A 24,125-nucleotide genomic window follows, 5' to 3' on the forward strand; every position below is an offset into this window, starting at 1 on the left:
TTTGATGAAATATAACAAGTATGAAATATTTTTAAATGATAACTAATATTAAATTAAACATATTTACTCTTCAAGAAACTCCGTTAAGAAGATAAAAGACAAACCAGAGTAGGAGGAAACATTTGCAAAACCTGTATCTGATAAAGAGCTTGTATTCTGAACATATGCAGAATACTTAACAGTTGATAATAGGAAGATAGACAACCCAATTTTTAAAAGCAAAAAATGCAAACAGAAACTCCATCAAATAAGCACATTATAAGATGTTAGCCCCATGATTTATTAGGGAAATGCAAATGAAGACCACAATTACATATCCATACACACCCAACCCAATAGCTAAAATTTCAAAGAATGACAATTCCAAGTCTGGGCAAGGATGAGCACCAACTGACTCTCACATATCACTAGTTAGAAGGAAAAATGATATAACTACTTGGGAAAACAGTCCAACAGTTTCATATTAAATTAAATACACACAGCCTTTCTCCACAGGCATCGGCACCCCTACGTGCTCCTCCTTCCTGGCCATGGCCTTCACGTTGGCGGCCTTCTGCTACATGCTGGCGCTGCTGCTCACCCCCATGTTCATCTTCATTGCCATCTGGCACATTGTAGCATTTGATGAACAGTAGACTGATTACAAGAATACTACAGACCAATGTAATACCCTGAATCCTCTTGTACTTCCAGAGTACCTCATCCATGCTTTCTTCTGTGTCATGTTTCTTTGTGCAGCAGAGTGGCATATGCTGGGTCTCAATATGCCCCCCTTGGCGTATCATATCTGGAGGTGTATGAGTAGACCAGGGATGAGTGGACCAGGACTCTATGACCCTACAGACATCATGAATGCAGACATTTTAGCGTATTGTCAGAAAGAAGGCTGGTGCAAATTAGCTTTTTATCTTCTAGCATTTTTTTACTGCCTGTATGGCATGATCTTGATCTATGTTTTGGTGAGCTCTCAGAACAACACACAGAATTGGTCCAAAGTGCATGCAAAAAGCCACCGAATGAAGGGATTCTATCTAGCAAGATCCTGTTTCCAAGAGTAGCCTATAAAATCTGATCAGTTACTTTAAAAAGATGGCTCCTTATTTTTTAAATGTTTCCACATTTTTTGCTTGTGGAAAGATTGTTTTCCCATGTTATACTCGGATAAAGAATTTAAAGGGAATTATGTATAAGTTAATATAAAATGATGACCTCTGGTGTTGACAGGTTTGAACTTGCACTCCTTAAGAAACAGCCATAATCCCTTGAATGATTGCATTAATTATTGACTATCCTTAGTCCACTGGAAGCTTTTGTTATATATAAGGACTTGTAGGGCTCATTTTGGTTTTATTGAAATGCCATCTAATTATAAATTAATAAATTAATACAATATAAATTAATAAATTAATACATCTAATACAATGTTTAGTAGAAGTGATGATGTAGACATCCTTGCCTCATTCTCAATCTTAGAGAAGCGTTCAGTTTTTTTCAGTTCTGATGAACTGATAATATATATCTGCCTTGTGGGAAACTTCCTAGGTTTCCTCATTTATCATGTATGTGATTATATATGGACACATTTACAAAATAAGAAGAGTGGGATTTTTTTCTCCTTCAACTTGAATATTATCCCTGTATATTGCATGAATGAGAGATTTCCCATATTTCCATCAGAGTAATATACTTGCTTTAATTCTTTTTTTTTTATTCTTATGTTAATCCCCATACATTACATCATTAGTTTTAGATGAAGTGTTCCATGATTCATTGTTTGTGCATAACACCCAGTGCTCCATGCAGAATGTGCCCTTTTTAATACCCAGCACCAGGTTAACCCATCCTCCCACCCCCCTCCCCTCTAGAACCCTGTTTGTTTTTCAGAGTCCATCGTCTCTCATGGTTTGTCTACCCCTCCAATTTCCCCCGCTTCATTCTTCCCCTCCCGCTACCTTCTTCTTCTTCTTTTTTTTTTTTCTTAACATATATTGCATTATTTGTTTCAGAGGTACAGATCTGAGATTCAACAGTCTTGCACAATTCACAGCGCTTACCAGAGCACATACCCTCCCCAGTGTCTATCACCCAGTCACCCCATCTTTCCCACCCCACCCCCCACTCCAGCAACCCTCAGTTTGTTTCCTGAGATTAAGAATTCCTCATATCAGTGAGATCATATGATACATGTCTTTCTCTGTTTGACTTATTTCACTCTACTTGCTTTAATTCTTAAGCGTAAGTGAACATGATATAAAAATATATGCTGAATTACTTGTGAAGAATGCATTTAAAGCTATTTTAAATGTGTTTTAATTTGTAAGATACCACTTATTAAGAAATTGGTTATTATACTTAACTGTTCTAATCTGGTGGTAAAGGTATTCTTAAGAATTTGCAAGTACTGGGGCGCCTGGGTGGCTCAGTTGGTTAAGTGACTGCCTTCGGCTCAGGTCATGATCCTGGAGTCCCGGGATCGAGTCCCGCATCGGGCTCCCTGCTCGGCAGGGAGTCAGCTTCTCCCTCTGACCCTCCTCCCTCTCATGCTCTCTGTCTCTCATTCTCTCTGTCTCAAATAAATAAATAAAATCTTTAAAAAAAAATAAAGAATTTGCAAGTACTTTAGATTTTCAAAACTGAATGAGAGAGAACATTGTATAACCGTCCTGCTATTCCTTTAGTGCAATACAATAAAACTCTGAAATTTAAAAAATAAATAAATAAATAGGAGCACCTAGGTAGCTCAGTCATTAAGCGTCTGCCTTCGGCTCAGGTCATGGTTCCAGGATCCTGGGATCAAGCCCCACATCAGGCTCCCTGCTCCGCGGGAAGCCTGCTTCTCCCTCTCCCATTCCCCCTGCTTGTGTTCCCTCTCTCGATGTCTCTTTCTCTGTCAAATAAATAAACGAAATCTTTAAAAATAAATAAATAAATAAATATAAATAAATACATACATACTTACTATATGACCCAAAAATGTCACTCCTGGGGATTTCCTCTCCCCCTCCCCCCAAGAAAACCCATGCATCTATACCAAGACTTATTATGAATATTCATACTAATTTTATTCATAATAGGCAAACACTGGAAATAACCCAAATTCCTCAGACAGTGATGGTGAAGCAAACTGTGCTGTATCTATACAATAGATTACTACTCAGAAAGGAAAAGGAATTACTTACACAGGCAGCAGCATGGATGAATCTGAAAAGCATTTCGCATGCTAAATAAAAGAAGGGAGAGTAAAAGACCATTTGAGTCAATTCATGTAAAATTCTAAGAAATGATCAAACTATAGTGACAGGAAGTAGATCCTGGGTTGCCAGGCCCAGGACTAGGGAAGAGCTTGACTGTAAGAGGCACAGAGGAATTTGCTGAGGTGATGGAAATGTGTTATACCTGGACTTGGTGGTGGTTCCACATTAGGATACATTCATCAAAACTCATCAAATGATACACGTAAAATGGGTGAACTTTATCACATGTAGATTATACTTTGGTACAGTTTAAAAGAACAAATCTTAAAAAAAAAAAAAAAGGTAGGCATGAGACCCTGGCTATTTCATTTGTTCCTTCCTTCTGGCCACAGGGATTGTTTTGTGGACTGTACATTTGATCTGCGACAAATGAATATCAGTCCTTTGCCTTTTGTAGTTCTCTTTCTTCGAGTTATTTAACCAGTCAGCTGTAAGCCTGGAGCTGATTCTAGCCCTCTTGCCACCATGACAGTGAGACACCCAGAGAAGGAATCTGTACTCTGTGCTTTCACACTGAAATCCTTGTCATCACCCCTTGTAATCTGACATACGTATCAGCGCTCCACTTTATAGATAAGAAAACTGAGGGCTTGAAAGTTTCGTTTTCCCAAAGTCACACAACCAGCAAATGGCAAAGCAGTGCCCTGGATCTATATGATGCCAAATCTCAAGCTCAAAACTATTACTCAAAGGAAAAAAGAACACAACAAAGACCTGTAAGTTCAGATTTTTCCATATGCCATTGAAAAATGTGACATTGTGGGGGCGCCTGGGTGGCTCAGTTGGTTAAGCGACTGCCTTCGGCTCAGGTCATGATCCTGGAGTCCCGGGATCGAGTCCCGCATTGGGCTCTCTGCTCGGCGGGGAGTCTGCTTCTCCCTCTGACCTTCCTCCCTCTCATGCTGTCTCTCATTCTCTCTCTCTCAAATAAATAAATAAAATCTTTAAAAAAAAAAAAAAAAAAAAAAAAAGAAAAATGTGACATTGTGGCAGCAAAGGACAATTCCTATATTCTCAATATATCTGATTAAAAAAGAAAACTGAAATCACATGACACTCTAAACCCATAGTACACATTTATACAAATTGCTATTGTTACTGTTCATATATGCATACTTACTAGGCTTTTAAAAATTATTTAAACTGCATCAATAAGAATACAAATTGAGAAAATAATTTCAATAGGAGTCAAAACAAATCAGGAAATAGATTCTTTTGTTTTAAATAGGAATCTCATATACACAAACAAGCTCACACATGCATAATCATGTGAGATGTCCTATATGAATTGTGACATGAAAAGATTGGATAAACAAGAGCCTCATTAGGTATGTTCAGGGAGAAAAGGACCACTGTATGTTATATTAAACTAGGACACCTGACCGGGTTAGTTTACTGCTGTATTTTGAGCGGCATAACCATTTGAATGTCATTGTTATGCAAAAGAAAATGTTTTAAGTTTAGCTGTTACTGTGGCCACTATGCAAATATGATCCTTCTGTGTCTAGCCTCGTCTGGTTTGCAAAATTAGATATGCCCAGCCATGTTTCAGAAACTCGCTACAATAAATACAAACCCAGAATAACTGAGAGAGGCTAGTTAGCAAAAAATCTAATGACGGAGCCTGAAAAAGCAAAATATCCAATGTGTAAATACATTTTCTTTTAGTGGCAAAATTGAAAATAATCACATGCAAGAAAAATACTGTTAACCTAACAGATTACAATATATGGGTTTATATATGGACGCATCTGACCTAAAGAAACGAACCTATTATGTTCCCAAGGCAAAGAGCTTTTGTTCTTTCACATTTAGGACATTAGGACTTGCTATTAGAAATTCCTTATTCCAGACTGTAAAGGAAGATACACCTACCAAAGTCACCTTGATCTATTCAATTCATTTAGAAAAAAAGTATCACATTTTACATACTCAAATTGTAAGAACAGCTACCATTTCTGGAGCTCTTGGTATGTTCCAGCCATCATTCTAAGCGCTCTATTTACTCAAGCAATCCTCACAACAACCTTATGAGGTATACATAGTGTTACTCTCCCTGTTTTACAGATCAGGAGACTGAAGCTGGGAGAGGTTAAGTTGTCGAGGATCACACAGTTCTCGGATGCTAGAGGCAGGAGGCGAGCCTAGGCAGCCTGGTTCCAGCGACTGCACACTCTAAGGCCACACGGTGCTGGCCAGTGCTGGTACTATGCCTTTTGGCTATCAGGAATAATGCTGCTATGAACAGGGGGGAGACATCTTGAATTCTTTTGGATCTATACCCAGAAGTGGAGCTGATGGATCATATGGTAATTCTATGTTAAATTTCTTTTTTTTAAAGGTTTTATTTATTTATTTGACAGAGAGAGAGAGCGCGAGAGCAGGAACACAAGCAGGGGAGTGGGAGAGAGAGAAGCAGGGAGCCCAATGCGGGGCTTGATCCCAGGACCCTGGGATCATGACCTGAGCCGAAGGCAGACGCTTAACAACTGAGCCACCCAGGCGCCCCTCTATGTTTAATTTCTTGAAGAGTTCTCATACTGTCTTCCATAGCAGCTGCACCATTTTACAAGGGTTCCAATTTCTCCACATTCTCACCAACACTTGTTATTTTCTGGGTTTCTTTTTTAACATCAGTCATCTTAATGGGTGTGAAATAGGGTATGTGTTTTAAGTTCCTGGAAGGTTCTAGATTCTATATTTTGATTTAATGATATATACTGCAGAGGACTCTATCTTGCTTTGAATGTTTGCCATGACCATGTTCTCTACTCAGAAAAGAGGTCATAAGACACCATTATTTATACCAGATGCCCCCTCGGGTGTGTGATCTCATGCTCTGTATATGTGACCCTGCTCTTCTGGTTCACAGCTGATTAGACCAAAGGATGGCACCTGAGCCGGAAGTTGACCAGGTGTTTTGATGCAGAAGAAATTTTCATAAAAGGCATCAAACCATATCTCCTCTCTCAGTTTCTGCCCCACAGTCTGTGTCTGTGGTTGTCTCCCTTTACAGGATTAAACTCACAAAGTTTGAGTTCCACAGGTCACTTGGTCCTTAATGGCAGGAGAAGTAGGAGCAGTTGAAACAGATGAAGTGTCTGAGACACTATAGTGATGGAACATTTACAGGCACCAGCTGCTGATACTTGCTGAATAACCAGGTCATCAGAGCTACTCTGCTTTCCCTGATGATGTTCTAGCGATTTTATGCACTCTTCTTTATATGTTCCCAGTGAACACTGACCTTTGGTGCCTTGAGCATGCCTCTGTTCTTGACAACCTCAAAATGTCTTGCATGGAGGTTTTAAATAAAGAAATACACCGACTAATTAAAACCAATTTTTTGAGTTTTATAATCATTCTTGATTTCTTAAAGTAACTTTTCAAAACGTAACTTTAATGAGATACTTCTGCTTTGAACAACTATGTGCCTGTTTGCTGTTGCCTTAATGTACATCTCAAGATATCCTTTTATGTAACCAGGAAAATTGGAAACAAGTTATAAATGCAAGATAACTGAGAAGAAAATGAGAACAGAATACTTAGCTCTGAAATAGAATTAGCAAAAAGCAAACAGAAAATTTCCAAAATGAATACATCCACAAACACCAGTCACCATATACTTTCTCTGGTTAAAAAATGATCAAGAAAAGCAGTTTCTTTTTTTTTTTTAAGATTGTTTTTATTTATTTGAGAGAGAGAGAGCACGAGAGAGCACAAGCAGGGGGAGCAGCAGGCTCCCTGCTGAGCCAGAAGCCCGATGCAGGACTCAATTCCAGGACCCCGGGATCATGACCTGAGCCAAAGGCAGATGCTTAACCAACTGAGCCCCCCAGGCACCCAAGAAAAGTAGTTTCTTATATTGAATTCTAATTCCAGCTTCTGAAATATGATTTCTGTAAGTCAAATTTTAAACTGGGGAACAAGCCAAAGGCATCCAATAGCCATGAGGAAAATATAATTTGCTATCATCGTTTTTTAAATAATGTGCATAAAAGTTTATAAAAGAAGACACTTGTGGGGCGCCTGGGTGGCTCAGTTGGTTAAGCGACTGCCTTCGGCTCAGGTCATGATCCTGGAGTCCCGGAATCGAGTCCCGCATCGGGCTCCCTGCTCGGCAGGGAGTCTGCTTCTCCCTCTGACCTTCCTCCCTCTCATGCTCTCTGTCTCTCATTCTCTCTCTCTCAAATAAATAAGTAAAATCTTTAAAAAAAAAATAATAAATAAAAAAAAAAGAAGACACTTGCCCTTAACTCACACCTGCCCCCTGCTGGCCCACTTACTGTAGCACCATTCTCGGAGTTGACTCGCCCCATTAAAACAGAACAGATAAGCCATTGAAGTGTACCTCTCTCATCTACCTGCTAATACAAAAACAAAAAGTTCTTCACCAGCAGCTTTAACTGGTGGCAAACTGAGGGGAGATCCGAAGGTCAAACTACACTGACATTTAAATACACAGTGAAGATATTGGAGCTATTGAAATGTATAAGAACAAGCACATGGTGTAAAGGAGAAATTTCCAACGACATCTCGATTTCAAAATCTCAGTAGAGGTAAGCTATGTCCCCTCCAGTGCAGTCTGTGAGCCAGGCTGACACACAGAGCGTATCCCACCTTGTGATCCCAATGGGGGATTAAACCAGACCACAGAAAAACCACAAAACCCTTCCTCAACTAGGCTGAAACGTCTGAGATGGTGAACCTTCGCATGCTGCATTTGTTTAAATAATTTAAAGTGAGGGTGGTGGGTAGGGGTAAATGCTGACATAGACATCAACGAATTAGAAGTATGCTGCTGTCCTGGTTTTAATGGATCTTTTCTAATTAAGGGTGTGTTTGGTCGTAATATCAGCAACCATTTGTTGAGTGATTATTGTGCCAGGCACTTTGTACACATGATCTAATTTAATATCTACAGCAATCCTTTGAGATAGGAATTGTGTGCGCATTTTATGCATGAAGTTCAGATATTTGGCCCAAAGCACAAAGCTAGTAAGTGACAGGACAGGTATTTAAAACCAATCTTGCGGGACACAAAGCCCATATTTCTCCGCCATATCACACTCATTTTCAGAGTAGGTAGTAAATGCATAATAATAAGTGAAGAATTTAACAAATATCTATTGAGTAAAACATGCCAAAAGCTCCAGCCACAAAATGTTATCTGTTCTATGAAAGATGCAGTGTGTATTTCTACAGTACTTTGGTTCCTGGCTCGATGTATGCAAACAAGAATTTAAAAGGCAAATGAATTCTGTCTACTATTTCTATTTCTTAGCATATATTATTCTGTTTTCAGCACAGAGCAGTTTCTTTACCTCTTTGTCTTACTTTCTCTCCAGTAAACTGTGAATTCCCTTGTCTAGATCCCAGGCACTTCTTTTGCAGGCAGCTATAACATCAGTCAACCAACAACAGCATAGCCAAGGCTGCCTTTCATGCCTGCCACTCTCACACTGTGCGTCAAGAAGAAATCCCCAAGGTTCTCCGTGGCTCTACTAAGTATGCAAATGGGGGCTCTTCCCTTCAGGAGCTCGCTCCACACTACCTGTCTGTTCCCTCTGCTGCTGTAATCAATCTGTGTCATGTATTACATATTATGGAAGGTGGAACACACCCTCCATCCCAGACAAGCTTGTTCCCTTACATTCATTATCATCCCAAAGACTCAGGCAAACTGTTCCAAGTCATATCTGCAGCATGGTGGCCAAAGAAGAAAGGCAAGGTTGGCAAAGGGGGTTCTTGCCTTTTATGAAGTCCTTTGAATAGATCTACTTCACTGTTCACCCAAGGGAATCTCTCTCCATGATATTATTGAATTTGGCAATCCAGTTGAGGCTGAGAGACCATTCCAAATGGATTTGCTAAATCAGCTTTTATTCTGAGGCAGACAAGTGACACTGTAGTCTAGCAAGAGGAACGTTCCAGTTAAAAGAGAAACTGCTCCTTGGTATGCCCTATACCCTCTATTATCAACATTCTTCTGTTTTCAAATCTATACTTCAGAGAGGATCAGCTCTGATCGAGGATTGGGAGATGGAACTCCTCTGAGCCAGGCAATGTTCTTTTCTATTTGCAGCCACTTCTCTGCCAAACTGCAGTGGGTTTGTTAATTTATTCTACGTGAGTGCCAACATGACGGCCAGGGAAGCAGCCTCAAGTACACTCAACAGTTCACCGTTGGAATCACATCACAGTGTATGTTAGGACACTTGCAGTATCTCTCATGCTCTTTTTCCTAGGACTGCAATCTGTAAAGCCACCATAAGCCAAAACTGCCAGTGTCCATATTTGTCACTCTGTGGAAAGGACTTGCCTAAAATGGAAAGCGACACAAAGTAGAGCCAAGAGAGGGAGAGAACCCTGCCAACATCATGTGAGCTCTTGGAATCAACCATGCCTGAAAACAGAATTATCCCTTGGACTTTCTAGTGATGCAAGCTAATAAATCCCTATGCTTTTTCAACTTAAGCAAGGTTAGTTGGAATATTTTTGTCACTTGCAAATGCATGAACTCTAAATAATCAAACAGCGTGTAGTTAAGAGGAAAGAAGACTGCCTGAGGTGTATCTCCCAATAGGAAACAGATGGCACTCTCAAATTGGAAAATTTTAGAGGATTTTTTTTTAAATTAAGGTCCTATTTCCAAAGGTGTAGGTATGGTGGATCAGAACCACAAGGGTTGTGCAGTAACTCAGAGCTGGTTAGAACAGTGCAATAATTACCCATAAGCCTAAAAGGACAACAGAAAGGACCAGTTATCAGAATACAAAAGGGGAGAGTCATACAGAAAAAGTTACCTTGAAATAAACAGTGATGTTGAGTCAAGGGACACAGGTGGTTTAAAATGAACTCACAAGAAAAGAGGCATGGGAATAAACTCTTGCTCTAGTTCCGATCTCCTGCCTGGGATCCCTACTGGCCATACTCAGCTGAAAGTCAGAGAAGCCTGGGATGAGACCCACACGAACCATTCTCCCAGGACAGAGGTCAAAATTTAGCAGGGTGAAAGTTGACCTGTAATTTCAAATGAAAGATATTCAACAAACCCTACATGGTTTGCCCCTCACCACTCATTCTTTTCCTTCATCCACTTGAAAAATACATGTTCTCATCTCAGGAGACATATGAAATCCCATCAGCTGTAGTATTATCATGGAGTGACAATGACTCCATCATACTGCCACCTGTCTTTCAAGGTCACCACTGGGTGTGATTGTCATGTAGTATCTATCCTTTTTCATCTGGCGGCAGCAAAGCATGGAGATCTATCCATAAATCGGGGCCCTGCTTTGCCTCCAGAATTAAGTGGTTATCCGGATCTCTCCATGTAGTCATAGGTGTGGATGCAGAAAAGATGACAAAGCAGTAGAAGCAGATACAATATGAATCTGAGCCACCAGCCCCTGTAGCTGATGAATATGCTGAGGACCGGATGTCTATATACTATTTCAATTTTATCATTTATGGTCAACTTTAAATTCTGTAGGTCAAATAATACCTATATATACAGTGGGAAGTTCAGATCACATAGTCATTTTATATCCCATGGTCAAGTGGTTAGTGTCTATCAGAACCTGCTAACAAACGAGGAGCTGTTTTTCAAATGGAAAATAGTTGTTAGTAAAGAAGGACATGGCCTCATTCCAGATCCCCGTGTTGTGATTTTCCTACTGAATTTGCCAGAGGCTCAACGAGCATCTTGTCCGCACAAATGTTTCCTGTATTTATAGTGTCCCGTATCATTAGGCCCAGATAGCAGAGCAATCTGTGTTGCTACAGAGCCCATTCTTCCTACGGGTCCCGCTCAAAAATTGTAGCCTTATGAATTGCCAATAAATGGGTGAGAGGATCATCCCCAAATATATGTATTGCCTGCAAAATCCTGACTGGGTTTAGATTTATACCATTTTCTTTTTTTTTTTTTTAAGATTTTATTTATTCTTATTTATTTATTTGAGAGAGAGAGAATGAGAGACAGAGAGCATGAGAGGGAGGAGGGTCAGAGGGAGAAGCAGACTCCCCGCCAAGCAGGGAGCCCGACGCGGGACTCGATCCCGGGACTCCAGGATCATGACCTGAGCCGAAGGCAGTCGCCTAACCAACTGAGCCACCCAGGCGCCCAGATTTATACCATTTTCTAAGTGGTGTGTGTTGTGTAAAATGTAACAGCTTGTTCCTCATTTCAGAAAAGAGATGACATTATGCTCAATCATATTTTAGACCCTGAAATTTCATACTTTTTATTCCTAACTTCTAGAATGCGTACATCTTACTAAGGTATCTTGAGTGCTCGATACTTCCTACTTACCAGACCCAGTTAACAATGTCATCATTATGTAGTAGACAAGTGAGATGTTCGGTGAAATAACAAGAAGATTAAGGTCCATCTAGATTACAACATAGAGTAAGAGAGTTGACATAGCCCTTGGGCAAAATAGTGGAAATATGCTGTAGTGTCCGCCATGTAAATGCAAACTGTTTCTGATTTTCCTCACTGGTTAAAATAGAATGATAGCACAGCTGCAGATATAATCACCACATGATCAAGTTTGCTATAGTCTACTATTATTCTCCATAATACATCTGGCTTTTGTATCAGCCAAAAAAAAGCTAATGTTAAGTAATATATGGCAAATATAACCATTTTGTTTCTCAAAATTTTGATAATGACACTAATCTCTACAATATCTCCAGGAATTTAATATTGCTTCTGGTGTTATGGGAAGAAGAGCAGGTAGTGTTGGAGGCAGTTTCTGGGATTTCTACTTGATCTTTTCTACTATAACATCCCCCCACTTCATAGGTCAGCATGTCAATACAGGGATTTTGTCTCTTCCTAAAAATATTAATTCCATTAAACTTTCTGGATAAGGAATTAATTGTAGTATTTTCCCCAGTCCTTCTGCTCATTAGAACACAAAGCTATTTTGGGTCTTGAGAGAGTATCTTCAGTTCACAGATGATGTCTAATAACCCCCAGAAAGTCTGGGCATTTACCTTTTGCTCAGTGCATGGTCCCCATAATAAATGGCTTCAGGTCTCCCAGCGAAGTCTTGGGGAAAGATTTGTAGGATTGATAGTTCCATATTATAATGTCTTTCATCAGAGAGACCTGGACTACTCCTTAGTTAAGAGACTGCAGGTATATGAACCAATTTAGATTTAGAAATTGTATGGAAGGCATGAAGTCTACTGTAATGATCTGAGTTAGGTTTCTGTACTGTGGACCAAAACTTTTCCCTCTTACATATGTCAAGCAGCCCATAAGTAGGTTGCCATTTATTTTATTACTAGGAACTCCCTCATCAAGTGAACATTGTCACAGGTTCCTCAAATCCAAATTCTGTGATTACCATTCAAATCCTGTGGCTTATTATAGTAATAGCACCCGCCTCTTCTCTGACAATGAATTGCTATTAAATGTCCTCTACAAATCTGAGATTCCCACTATTCATATTAAGATCAGTATACCCAATTACATTGCATCATCCCCTCCATTACCTCCAGTGTAAGAGAAACCATCATAGATCTTTCCATACTGATGTGAACCAATGCATTTCTTAATGCTTTGATGAATGATAGGTCTTTTGAGTCCTTCCAAAGGATATGACCAGGGAGTGGCTAAGCAGTTTTACTTATAATATGTTTATTCCAATACTTACCTGTTGGAATAAACATAATTATAAGACTCTTTCTTCTGCAATATGCCAGGCAAGTTCCACATATCAGCCTAGAATTTTTTTTGAGAGAGAGAATGAGATAGAGAGAGCATGAGAAGGGGGAGGGTCAGAGGGAGAAGCAGACTCCCTGCTGAGCAGGGAGCCCAATGCGGGACTTGATCCCGGGACCCCAGGATCATGACCTGAGCCGAAGGCAGTCGCTTAACCAACTGAGCCACCCAGGTGCCCTCAGTCTAGAATTTAATTAAGGAATATAATAGACTATTAGTGTCATTCCCAGGTCCTGGAGATAACACTTTACATCTAACTTCCAGATAAGTGGGCCCACGTAATGACTTTGACCTGATCCACCCTTTTAGTTTTCTCCCTTGCTCTACAACCTTTAGAATTCATTCTCACACAACCTCTGCAGGCATCTGCTGATATAGTTTAGTCAATTCTTCGGTACTTTTCTATATACACTTTCCTCACAGAGGCAGGTCTTGAGCTTCTCAAACTGTGCTGTGTTGTAAAATAACTCTCATTTTAGGTCTAGAAGGAATGACAGGCAGTGAGGTTGGGTTGTGAGGAAAATTAACATCACGTTATGAGACAACCACCTTAGGCCCAATCACTTCAAAGCTTTTATGCAGAGGAGGATTACTTAGAGGAAGGGAATGAGGCAGAAACTACCTCCCTAGGCAAGAAAATTTCAGGAGAATTTTGAGAGTCAAAGTTCTCAGCCCAGTGTCTGCTCAAATGTCCCAATCCCTTGCCTCAGGGTCCAACTCTTTTTCTACCAGTTGCCTTAGAAGAGAAACCTGAAAGACCTAAGTATGTAGGTATTTATTTATTTATTTATTAAGATTTTATTTTTTGACAGAGAGAGAGACAGCGAGAGAGGGAATACAAGCAGGGGGAGTGGGAGAGGGAGAAGCAGGTCTCCTGCTGATCAGGGAGCCTGATGCAGGACTCGATCCCAGGACCCTGGGACCATGACCTGAGCTGAAGGCAGACGCTTGAAGACTGAGCCACCCAGGTGCCCCAAGACCTAAGTATTTAACTCTGCAATCCCTCACCCCTTACAACTACATTTTGGGCTTGTGCCTAAGCCAAATATATCCTGCAACAGTAGGAGATGAGGAATTCCTTCAAATCCTCCATAGAGGCCATCTGGTTCTCCACATGTGTTATATAAGTTCGTATCTCTCATTTTCCCCCCTATGTGAGCTATGGAGGGAGAGAAGAAGCCAGTACATTCACAGTCTTTATAATCCCTGTTGTTGCCACAGTGCTCTCCCACTGCCACACCCTCCATCTGCATATCATTTATACCACCATCAATGATGATCTGGGTAATAGTAATGCCTCTCCATTCCATGAAGTTCCTGTGTCCCACCTTCTCCTGGAAAGACGATTATCCCTGTGCTCTACGAATTTAAGAGAAACTCATTGTCAGAATCCCAATTTATAGGACTATTCCTTAGGTCCACTTACAGCACAATGAATGCTAAATGTAATATTAATTATTGTATCACTCAGGGCCATAGCAGGATGGCATATTCAAATTAAGACAATTGAGGGAAGGCTTATTACAAAAGGAAAATTTGTTAAGATGAGATATAGGGATACCACTAGTAACAGTGTGTTATTCCAAGTTTTGTTACCATCCATAATCCAAAGATGACAACGAAGGGAGGAAGCAGTTATCAGAATCTGAATGTTGACAGACAAGTATAAAAGGCCACCTCAAGAGGATCTAGTGAATGAGCATTCCAGGGAAAGGAAACAAAAAAAATGCAGAAGACCCAAGACTATAATGTACCTGGCATTATGGAGGAAGAGCAAGTAGGCTAGCACCTGGATACAGAATACAAGAAAGACTGGTAGGAAGTAAGAACAGAGAGGCGAGGGAGGTTGTAGGCACTGCAGAATTTGTAGGTCATTTTAAGGGCTTTTGGTTTACTGTCCATATTTTGGGAAGATTCCAGAAGGTTTGAGCAGATGGGTGACATAATCTGACTTACATTTTAAAAGGATCACACAGGAAACTCTACAGTGTTAACAGACATGGAGACCAGTTAGAATACTGTTAAAATAATTCAGAGGAAAGGTGACAGGGATTGGGGCCAGCCCAGTGGTGGCAGGGTGGCAAAAAGTGGTCAGGTTCCAGATACATTTTGAAAAATCAGTCTGATAGGAATTGCTGAGGAGCTGAATATGGGCTGTGAGATAGGAAGGAATAAAGAATAACCCCAAGTGTTTGGGCTGAGTAACTTAAAAATGCAGTTGCCGTTCAGAGTTGGAGTAGCCTTTGGAAAGAACAGGTTTGGTGGGGGGGAAACAGGACTTCTGTTGTGGACATGTTAGGCTTGAGAAGATTTTAGACACCAGGTGAAGGTGTGAAGCAGGCAACTGGATATATAACCTGGAGTTCAGAGGAAAGGTCTAGGCCAGAGATATAATATGGGAGTGTCAGCACATAGATGGTATTTAAAGCCATGATACCAGATGAGATCACCTAGGGATTGAAAATCAATAGAGAAGAGCACCATAAATTTGAAATATAAATCAGTCTCTGAGCAAATTTTATCCTAAAATGATTATTCGGAGGATCTTTAAAAATGTGGAAGGTCGAGAGACTACTCTGCTTCTCAAGGGAATTATATAAAATCCTTATTTAAGGGTGCTAAGCATCATGGCCAAGTTGTTGAAGAAATACATGGATAGGAAAGAAATACGATCTCTCTAGACTTACATTTCTTGATTCCCTCAGGTTTCACACATTTAAAATATGCCAGAAACACTTCAGTAAAGGTCTCATCAAGTCACAACCAGCGCTTGGCTGTAGGCCTTTGGTAAGAAAACCTTTTGTCTGAGTTGAATCCAAAGTAATTTCTCAAGATTTTCTTCCACAATCCCTTGGAGGACATAGGAGGAGAATTAATATGTATCTATCAGAGAAAGTAGCTATGCTCACAGTATGTACCCTAGTAAAATCACCAAGCCCCAAATCAATGCCTTCAATGGTATCCCCCTAAGGAGATCTGAACTTAGCCTGTTCCTCCATCCAACATTCTGATATGTATATGGAAAAGTTGCCCCTGCACAAATGGTCTCAGTGTATGTTAGATACATGATAGCTGGTCATCACAATGCTCCATGTCCCTCCTGCCCTGGCGTTTGCCCTAGTTTGCATTTAGGAGATAACAAGGTATGGATATTAAATGACTTGTCAAGAGTCATAGAGCAAGCCAGAAATTGGCTGCCCTGATTCTCCTCCTGGAATGACCACCTTGTCTTTTCACTTCAACAAGGGATAACTTCAAAACCACACACAATCACCACCCGATATCAGTTTTACACACACTAATAAAACTGAAAGCAGTTTTGAAGCCAGCTTTATTTTGAACCTTTGGTCCCAGTGGCCCTTTAGCCTTAAAATTCTGAGGATTATTTTCCCAATTTTGAAAGATAAGGGAGAAAGAGCACAGAAATAAACCTTAGCTGAAACTAAAAAATTTTAAAGTATATCAAGCAATATACAGCTGCAAAATCATTTACTGGGGGCTTGTCAGGGCATACCATATATTATTTTGTGACCATTCTGAAATGATAAAGAAATAATCATTTTTCTCTGGCCGGGCTATTCCCAAGAGTACAAACAGTGCTCAACTAGGTAGCGAGGACTCTTGGGGCTCCTTGTGTGCATTCGTATCACCTTAGCCAAATTCCACTTCCTCAGTAGTCCAGCAAGTTTACCACGCCTGCTCTGTCAGCCTTGCGAGTATCTGTGAAGATCAAGCAGATACTGCATGTGAAAATGTAAGCACTACACGAATAATAACACAAATAAAAGTAAACGTAGATCGTATGATAAGTGCTTATCTCGTCTATGGCCATACCAGCCTGATGGAAGCACTTCTTGTCTGGTCTCGGAAGATAAGTAGGGCCATAAGTGCTTATCTCTCCATCCTAGCAGCCTCACGGTACACTCAAGTATTATTTTAATTGCATTCATCTATTCATAGCTAACATGTTAGGGCACTGGGAATGAATGACTCTTGATGCTGTCCTTACTTAGATGGTAAAGCTGCATCATGACCACCTTTCTCAACCATCTGGACACTGTTCAGAGATAAGCCAGTTCTAAAGAGGCCCAGGAATGCACCAGCAGCCTCCAACATACAAGCTGGCTGTGACTGGAACTGAGGCCAACCCAGGACTGTGCACAGGAATTCAGGCTTATTGGTCACAATGTGGTTATGGTAGAAGCAGCTGGTATAGTGAGGTAGTCAGAAAATCCGTTCCAAAGCTGCATGTGTATAGCAATCACAGCACATTTGTGTCCAGTGAAGATACATGTATAATAGATGAAATGTACATTTAATGTAGATTATGTATACCTAATGTAGAATGTACAGTGAATGCAAATCAAATGCAGCCAAATTTTCTTAAAATGCTTTTATTCACACTCTCCAAAAATGGCAGCTATCCATGTCACAGTCTCTATTTGGGAAGTAAAGGTCGATGGTGATTTTAGAGAGATACAATGCAACTTGACCCACCCTCCTAGCATGACTATTGGGTTGGACTATTTAGGCAGGTGATCTGCAGGGATAAGCCTTCCCATTTCCTTCCCCTCTCTTTGATTTTCCCCTTCTAATCTTTTTTTTCTTCTTCCCTCTTTCCTCTCAGACTTCATTTGCCTCCTATTCTCTTTCTCTTCTCTCCTCTTTGACTATTTCTCCCTTCTCTTCTCTCTTGATGCTAGCCTCTCTACCTTCTCCTCATTTCCCTTTCCTGTCTCCCTTCCTCCTTCTCTCTCTCCTTCTCCTCCTCCTCCTACCCTTTCCTCACCTGCACCATATTGTTTGGGCTTCTGCCTCAGCCTGCTAGCCCAACCCTCTTTCCTACTGATCTGGGAGGCTTTCTTCCCTCTCTGCCTCGATATTACCAGAGCCTTCGCTGCTCCTACAGCCTGACTGGCTTGCTCTTAGGAGAACATTGTTTAACTGGAGCCACAATACAATCCTAATGCCCAGAGTCCCCTCACATCACCCACTCCACACAGCAGATTGGCCTCCTTGATCTCAGCATTGTCATGAACCACCTCTAATCTCCCCATATGGCTGGGACCTAGAGCACCGGCCAGCTCCAAGGCCCCTGAGAGCCCTCCATAGACAGGTCAACTTCTCCCCATTTATCTCTGACCTGGTTCTACCATTCCCACCCTCTGCCTTCTTGTGGCCTATGTCACTGAGGTCCCCACATGTTCTGAATTTAGGCATTCCCAAGTGAAAACACCCACCCTGGAGAAGCTGATAATTCTACTGAGAAGACAGCATAAGTATGTAGAAAGAAACTGACAACACAAAAGAAAGATAAGAGACAGTTTGGGAATCTAGAAACTAAGAGGAGTACAAAGGAGAAAGCTTAATATAAGCTTAGGTGGTTAAAGAAACTTCACAAAGGAGCTAGAACCTGAAATAAAATTTGGATTTGTAGGGTTTAATTAAACAGAGAAGTCAGTGGAGAGCATTCCAGGAAGATACAATATAAAAATGGGTACAAAGATGGGAACATGTATGGCATTTGGAGGTGTATCTTATAATTTACATGTCTCTGACTTCAGGGTCTGCTGGGCACTCAACAATGGGCCCATGAAGATGGGGAAGTCATTCAGAAATAAATGGATGCATACCACAGAGACAAGCCAAAGGGAAGTCTCTCAGAGTAACCCCAACCCCTTCTTCAAAGGTCCTGGTATACCTTAACATTCATGAAGAAATGGTGAAGCTGGATCTTCTCTAATCTGGCCCCATTCATCATAGTCTGATTTGAGGGGTGAGTCTACGGTAAGGACTCATGGTCAATGAGCAAGTCATGATTCCAGGAAAGGTTTTCCAGGCTGATAAAACCCCAGCTAGTGACTAGGGATCCAAGAAGCATTTGGTCCTCCAGCGGACATTTATTGAGAGTCCAACAATATCTTAGAGTGTTGGGCATGCGAAGATGACTGCTTTGGTTCTTACCTTGAGAAATTTCACAGGCTAGTAGGGTGGGAATGGGATGGGACAGAAGCAGGATCTTATTAGAAATATATATATAAACAGGATATTACAGTGGGAGTGAAGAGACAGCGGGGCTGCTCTTGGGTCCTTTGCTGTTTGGGTTTCCCTGTGACACTTCCTAGCAGCGACCTAGTAGAAAAATAAGATGTGTGAATATATTCAGGTAACTGAAGATGAGAATTATGAACCCACTGAAATATCATCAGAAGACGATGGGACAGTGCTGCTTTCTGTACTTACAGCCCAGTTTCCAGGGGCATGTGGGCTGCGCTCCAGGAATCCAGTGTCTCAGTGTATGAGAGGTGTCTGACTGGTAGAAGAAATTCTCCATGCCCCTGAGGCTGGCTGGGGAAATCTGGTATATGTTGTCAACCATCCCAAAGATAACAAATGAAAAATGGATGAGACCAATACTTCAGCAGCAGTGAACGTGAAAAGACCTGTCCAGAAAACATCTGACTTAATAATGTTGGGTCTCCCATGGAAAAAACTGAACAGATCTAAAAGAATACTTTAGTACCTTTGGAGATGTTCTTATGGTTCGGGTCAAGAAAGATACTAAAAGTGGCCATTGAAAGGGGTTTAGCTTTGTCTTACTGAATCTGGAACCCAGGTGAAAGGAATGTCACAGCAACATAGGATCAATAGACGATGGTGTCACTGGGAAAATTCCTAATTCTAAGCAATACCCAGGTGAGCCTTTGAGAAGCATGAGGGTGTTGTGTTTGTTGGGCATTATACTGAGGACGTGACTGCCGTGAGATGCAGCAGTTCTTTTGCCAGGACAGGGAAGTGGTCATTGTCTTTATTCCCAACCATTCAGGTCGTCTGCCTTTGTTACACTGGCAGATGATAGGGTTGCCCAGTCTCTCTGTGGAGGGGACTTGATCATTAAAGGAATCAGCCTTCATATATCCAATGCTGAACCTAAGCACAATAGCAATAGACAGAAGGAAGTGGAAGATTTGGTAGTAATCCAGATGGCTTTGGGAATCAGGGTGGATTTGGTAACAGTAGAAGGGGAGGAGCTGGTTTAGGAAACAATCAAGGTAGCAATATGGGTGGAGGGGTGAACTTGGATGCTGAGCATTAATCCGTCTGTAGCCCAGGCAGCACTGCAGAGCAGCTGGGGTACGATGGGTATATTAGCCAGTCAGCAGAACCAGCCAGGTCCATCAGGTAATAACCAAATCCAAGATAACATGCACAGGGAGCCAAATCAGGCCTTTGGTTCTGGAAATAACTCCTATAGCAGTTCTAATTCAGGTGCAGCAATGGGTTGGGGATATGCATCAAATGCAAGGTCAGGCAGCAGTATTAATGGAGGCTTTGGCTCAAGTGTGGATTCTAAATCTTCTAGCTGGGGAATGTAGACAGTGGGGTTGGTATAGACTGGTGGGAATTCAAATTTTTCTAAACACATAATAAGTATATTGTAAAATATGTATGTATGAAGAATTTCCCAAATTGGTTTGTTCAGTGTGGAATATATTCAACAGTATCTTTGGCCTTTTTCTTTAGAAAAAAGAGGAAAAACTAAAGGAATTTTAAAAGTTTTGTTACATAAAGGGTAGAACTATTGAGTGTTTAAAAGTGAACTGCTGTTTGCCTGATTGGTAAAAGCCAACACACTACAACTGATATCAAAAAGTTTCTCCAATAATATTTTATCCCTGCACATGTCAAGTGAATTCTTTGCATGTTCAAAATAGAAATCATTGATTAGAACTACTTTCTTTTCTCTTTGTTTTTTTTTAAAGATTTTATTTATTTATTTATTTATTTTAGAGAGAGCTTTGGAAGTAAGGAATGTGTGTACAAGCAGGCGGAGGGGCTGAGGGAGAGAGAAAATCTCAAGCAGACTGATGCAGGGCTCAGTCTCACAATGCTGAGGTCATGACCTGAGCTATGACCTGAGCCAAATCAAGAGTCAAACGCTCAACCAACTGAGCCACCCAGGCACCCCATTTTTTTCTCCTTGACTTAATTTGAACCCCACCATATGCATTTTTTCCTTAGTACAAATCTCCTTTTTTTTTGGAAATCATGGCGTCACAGTGTTTAGTTCTTTTGTTTTTGCTTTTGTTTTTTAACACTTGTCTCCTTTCATATGCAAAAATGCAATATGAAACCTTCATTTAATCTCTGCAGTTCATATCATTTCAAATGTTTATGGAGGAAGCACTTCACTGAAAGTAATGCTCTGAATACTCTGCCACAAGAATATTTCTGTCTACACGCTTTCTCATTCAAGAATTTGTCAGCTCGCTGCAGAGGCTGCATTTTTGACAGTGGGTGTCCCATTTTTATCTGCTACTCTTTATTTCATAGAGTTGTACCAATGCTATGAACACAAGGCTGTGATATGGAACCAGAAGGCTGTTGGAACTTTTGAAATTTTGTGTGGGATTGATGGTGGCGCCAAGGCATGAAAGGCTAGTATGATCGAGAAAAGGAGAGAGCCCGTGCAGAGACTTGGTGGTGCATAATGGATATTTTTCAACTTGGCGAGATGTGTCTCTCAGTCCTGTAGCTTTGGTGAGAGAGTGTGCAGACAGCAAAGATAGCAAATAATGTATAAATGTTTTTTGCAGTCGAAGGACATCCACATCTGTTGGGAGACTTTAAGTGAGTTTTGTTCTTAGATAACCCATGTTAGTTGAATATGTTAAGTGAAATGATACTTGGATCCCCCCTACCCCTTTGTCAACTACCATGAATGTTCTATGGTGTGTGTTCTTTTCTGTTACTGCCCTGTAAGTGTTGTCATGTGAACCGACGCTGGTGGGTTGAGAACGTGAACTGAGCCTGTGGTGGGCTTTGCAGTAGTACTCGGAAGCAGAGTTCACCAGTGAGCTTGGGGGTGTCACAAGAAAGCTGGAAGTTGTAATGTCTGTCAGCTACCCATAAGAATGCTGTTTGATGCAGTTCTGTGTCCTGTGCTTGGATGCTTTTCTAGAAGAGTTGTCAATGTTGAAAATTATTAAATGAAACTGATTTAAATAATACAAAACAGAAAATTACAATTCAGTTTACCTTGGAAGAATAAAAGAAGAAAATTCACCTAGTCTAGGGACTGAGGAAGTGATCCTGGAGGAATTGACATCTTACTTGGGTCCTCAAAGATGTGGGAGTTTGATTGGCTAAGACATTCCAGGCCAGAGTGCAACATGAGCAAAGTTCTAAAGACAAGAAAAATGCATAAACAAGAAGCTGTATCTAGCTAGGATAATTTTGAGGCAGAAAATTGAGGAAGATTATCAGGGAAAATCACAAACAGAAGGAGCAAGATCCAAAGGCCAGGGAGAAGACATTGGCTGGAAAAGGATGGGTTCTAAGTTCGCTCCAACAACAGGAAAATGCAGGGCAGATTCTTGAGGGGCATAAAGAAATAGATGCTTGTGAACACCCAGGCACCCAGGGGCCCACACCAGGCACTTAAGGCTCAGAAGAACAGAATAATTCCTATCCCAGAAGAATGATGTTCCTTATATACCTGCCAAACTTCATACCTACTGATGGAGAGCAAGAGTAGTGTTGAGTCCACAGCTTTTCAATACCACCTGCCAATCCGCTAAAGTGGGGCCTGCAGAACTAACAGCATATATATTTTATACATTTATTTATATAAAAATAGTCCATACCCAAAAAATAAGATTGGAAGTATAGGTGATGCCCTGATTTTGAAAAATCTTGTCAGCCAGATGAGAAGCTTTGTTTTTTCTATAGACAAATGGAAGGTCATTTGTCACTGACATCTCAACAAGGAGCCTCAGACTGAAGGTTCTACTAACAACTCTAGTCCAAGAATGTAGCTTAGGCAGGTCATATTTCCTTAGGGCAAATGTACATAAAGCCAAATTTCTAATTTGAAAAAATGGAGAGGTAGTATGTTTTGTTCACCTCTCCACTATAGAATTTCTCTAACTTGCAAGCTACGTCATCACTGTCACCACCTGGATTTGCAAGATTCCAGCCTCAGTGCCATTTTTCAGGAATAGAGCTATTATAGCATGAGGTAAGGTCCCCTGTGCTCAGGCTACTCCATTTAGTAGGCAAGAAAACTACCTCTTTCATCTTAAAGCTCAGGGTTATTTTAAATTAAAAGTAATAAAAAATCCAGAGTGCCTTAAATTCCTCAGTAGAAACATGCTACGTGAGTGTGAAGTCCACAAATGTTATGTATCTCCTTTTCTGTAGCCTAACAGCTGGCCCAGAAGAGAAACAGATTGACTTAGATCCAAACTGGGGTCACTGTGGACAGCAGGGTGGTCATCTAATGGGGTTTCCAAAATTTTTGTTTAAAGGGTAAGAATGCAGGGGCACCTGGGTGGCTCAGTGTGTTAAGCATCTGCCTTCGGCTCAGGTCATGATCTCAGGATCCTAGGATCGAGCCCCACGTTGTCAGGTTCCCTGCTCAGTGGGGAGTCTGCTTCTCGTTCTTCCTCTCCCTCTGCCCCTCTCTTCCCCCCCTCCACCCAACTCATGTTCTCTCTCTGTGTCTCAAATAAATAAAATCTTAAAAAAATAAAGAAATAAAGGGTAAGAATGCAGAACTGCCACTGCTAATGCAGATATCAACGTAACAACAAAAAACAGCCATCAAGCAGGATGGCTTGAATTTGTTGAAGAGTAGTGTCGATGGACATCTTGGCTCTTTCCACAGTTTGGCTATTGTGGACATTGCTACTATAAACATCGGGGTGCACGTACCCCTTCGGATCCCTACATTTGTATCTTTGGGGTAAATACCCAGTAGTGCAATTGCTGGGTAGCTCTATTTTCAACTTTTTGAAGAACCTCCATACTGTTTTCCAGAGTGGCTGCACCAGCTTGCATTCCCACCAACAGTGTAGGAGGGTTCCCCCTTCTCCACATCCCCACCAACATCTGTCATACCCCTAGGCATGAAAGTATGGTGATTAACATAACATAATAAAAAAAAGAAATGGGCGGAAGGCATGAACAGACTGCAGGAATGCTGACTGAGAAGCCAGTGATGCTGCCAAGCCTTATAACCATGTGGTGGCAACCTAAGTGTTGGAACGTGGACTATAACCAGTAACTAGCTCACAGGATTGTTACAACATACGCAAATACAACGTAAGTACTTTTATCATTTATTTACT

The 24,125-nt window shown here is 40.9% G+C and overlaps 2 pseudogenes; both read left to right on the forward strand.

Annotated features, from left to right (window-relative positions):
* Positions 1–530: 530 nt before the first annotated feature.
* On the forward strand, positions 531–1,058 carry LOC110572139 (annotated as a pseudogene).
* Positions 1,059–19,141: 18,083 nt separating this feature from the next.
* On the forward strand, positions 19,142–20,369 carry LOC110572101 (annotated as a pseudogene).
* The last annotated feature ends 3,756 nt before the right edge of the window (positions 20,370–24,125 follow it).

This window comes from Neomonachus schauinslandi, chromosome 2, assembly GCF_002201575.2.
Source record: "Neomonachus schauinslandi chromosome 2, ASM220157v2, whole genome shotgun sequence".
Taxonomy (NCBI): Eukaryota; Metazoa; Chordata; class Mammalia; order Carnivora; family Phocidae; genus Neomonachus; species Neomonachus schauinslandi.